Source organism: Alligator sinensis, unplaced genomic scaffold (genome assembly GCF_000455745.1).
Source record: "Alligator sinensis unplaced genomic scaffold, ASM45574v1 scaffold880_2, whole genome shotgun sequence".
Classification (NCBI taxonomy): domain Eukaryota; kingdom Metazoa; phylum Chordata; order Crocodylia; family Alligatoridae; genus Alligator; species Alligator sinensis.
The window spans coordinates 200,539-203,882 of record NW_005842934.1 but is presented as its reverse complement, the minus strand read 5'-3'; positions in this window follow the sequence as shown (position 1 = coordinate 203,882).

Here is a 3,344-nt window from a genome sequence, read left to right as displayed (position 1 = left end):
GTGGGGGGGGGTCCGGGGGCAGCCCTGGGTGGTCCTGCAGGAGCCAGGGCTCGTCCTGCAGGGCTGATCCACACGGGAGGCTGGCAGCAGGAGGCCTCTGCACGGAAGAGGCACTGGCCCCCAGCCTGGGCACGGTGCCACCCAAGGGACCCGGTTGCAGGCCCCTGTTTGCTGGGTCCCATCTCAGCGCCGGGGTCACCTTGGCCGGCCGGGTGGGGGACCCAGGAGCCCGGTGCGGCTCCGCCAGCGCAGCCGGGCGTCGGGCGGCCGGGATGGGAAATGCGCGAGGGGCCCTAAGGCCCCATTGTCCCGGCCCGGCCCGGCCCGGCGCTGTCCGCGGTGCTGAACGGCCGCCGCCGACCCCAGCCGGGCCGGGCCGGGCCGGGCCGGGCAGGGGGGCACGCGAGCGTGCACACCCACACGCATGCACGACATGCACACACAGACAGGGGCATGCACACACACACACGCAACATATGCACAGGTGCGGCACGGTCACACGCACAACAACACGCACGCACAGACAGGGGCACGCACACACACGGGACACGGGGACACACACAACAACACACAGACGGGACATTCACACGCGTACACACACACAACAGCATGCACATGAAAACGGGCATGGACACACACACACATAACAACATGTACGTACAGATGGGGCACACACACACACACACACACACACACACACACACAACAGGTGCACACAGACAGCGGCATGAACATAACCACACATGGATGCATGCTCACACAACACGCACACATATACACAGGTGGGGGCACAGATGCACAAACACATATGCACATACACACATAAAGGCATGGACACATGCACACAGGCACACGCACATGCATGTATGCACATGCAGCAGACACATTTGCATGCACACATGACATGCACACACATACAGACAGGGGTATGGAAACACACTTACATGTGTATGAAATGCACAGACAGGGTCATAGGCATGCACACACATGCATGCACACACACAGATGGAGGCATGGACACACACACATGCACACATAACATGCTCACACACACACATACACATATCAATGCACACTCACAGACAGGGGCATGACATCACATACAGATGGGGGCATGGATGCACACATGCACACACACACATGACATGCACATGCACAAACAGCAGTATGGACACACACACACATGCCACATGCAATGGCCCCATCTTACCTAGGGACACTCCATGGGGCACCAGGCCAGATGCTCCAGCGTGGTCTAGAGAGCTGGGGTTGGCACCATGTCTGTCCCAAGAATCAGATCTCATATCCAAGGCAGGTCGGGCCAGAACCGGTGAACTCTGTCTGTAAACATACACACATGGCTTCACCTTGGAGCGTAGCCATGGACAAAGTGTGCCGGCCCCTTGGGAGCTGGCTGGTGAACGACGTGGGCTCTGGAGGTGGGGGGAGAAGGGGCTCAGGGCTTCCCCAGTGGCTAAAAGAAATGCAGAGTGGAGGTTGGAAACCCAAGCAGACCCACCCAGCAGCCTGGAGTCTGCAGCTGGCATGAGCAGGGCTTTGTGGGGATCCAAATGACACGATCTCAGGCCATGGGCGGATCTAGGGCTGTGAAAAGTGGGGTGCAGATGGCCAGTGCAGAGCACAACACATAGTCCTCTCTGGTTAGAGAAACTAGGAGCTTTACTATAACACTATGGACCTAGGGCGGTAGTATTCAATTTAGGATTGAAGCAAAAACAAATCTGTTGATGCAATATGCATCCACTAGCTGGGTTATACATTACATATAAAAAAACCACAAACAAATAATCAAAATGCATCATTTTCTTAGCCACCCATCACAAAATGAAATGGACATCTTTCTTTCAGATTCATGGCACAAAATCCTGCCTTCTTGAGCATCTGGGCAGTGCATCCAGTGCTTTGCTGAAGGTTATTTTCACCTCCAAGTTCATGTTCACCCGAGGGAAGGTTTCCACTCCAAATTAGTTATTAGCTAGGGTTCAAAACAGTGTGCAGGACTGCAAAATAGGAACTAGCAGGAGTGGCAAAGAGATGGGAGAAGAGCAAAGGAAAGGTTGACTTGATTAGTGGAAGATCAAGAGCACTAAAAAGGAGAGATGGTTGTTAAGGCCAGAAAGGATCGGGGTGGTGATAACAAGCTGCTTCCAGGCAGTTGGTTAAGCTTTGTGTGGAGCGGACATCAATGGGGGTGTGACTGCACTGTTGCACCCCCCCCCCCAGATCCACCCCTGTATCAGACTGTTGCGCATCCATCCATCCCTGTGTCCCTGTCCTGTCAGCAGGAGTCAAGCTACAGTCTCCTGAGTGCCAGCCCAGTGCAGTGACTGCTGGACCCATCTCCTAGATTCATAGACTGCCACGGGCTGGAAGGGACCTTCCAGATCATTGGGTCCAGTCCCCAGCTCTAGGCAGGAAGACAACTGTGGTTAGGTGGCCCCAGCGAGGTGACTGTCCAGTCTCCTCTTGAAAACCTGCAGGGCAGGTGACTGCACCACCTCTGGAGGGAGTTTGTTCCACAGTCTGGACACCCTGACTGTGAAGGAGTTTTTCCTGGTATCAAGCCTGAAGTGGCCTTCCAGGAGTTTGTATCCATTGGTCCTGGTCTTCCCCGGGGCTGCCCTAGTGAACAGTTGTTCACCGAGCTCCTGATGCACTCCTCTGATATAGCAGTACACCGCTAGCAAGTCCCCTCTCAACCTTCTTTAGGCTGAAAAGAGACCGGGTCCCTCAGCCTTTCCTTGTATGGCTTGCCTTGCAAGTCCCGGGTGGCTCTTTTCTGGACCCTCTCAAGTTTTTCCCTCTGTCACCCCGATGTGCCATTACTGCCTCATCACCTGTGGGGCTCAGCGCTGAGTGCACGAGAGCATGGCTCTGAAAGCTGGGGGAACAGGGGATCCCCAACCCTGAATCTCAGCCTGTTTTGTACAGCACTTGGTGCGGGGCCCTGACCTCAGCTCAGTGTGTGTAAAGCCTGGCAGGACAGGGCCCGTCACAACCTGGCCAAGGCACAAAAACAACCCAGGAGTCCTGGCTCCCGGCTGCCCCCCTCCCCTGCCACTAGACCCCATCCCACACCAAGACAGAGATAGGACCCAGGAGTCCTGGTGCTGTGCACTCCCCTCCCCCGCCACCCCCTGCTTTAGCTGGTAGGTACATTCCTGCCAGCATCTGCAGCCCCGGCTGTGCCCACAGGCCTCAGCGGGCAGAGGACGGCCAGTACGGCAGCCTGTGCCACGTGCCGTGCTGCAGAACTGGGTCAGGAAGTGCCCTGTGGCCTGCGAGAGGAAGCAGCTGCTGGAGCTGAGAGAGAGAAGCCAGGA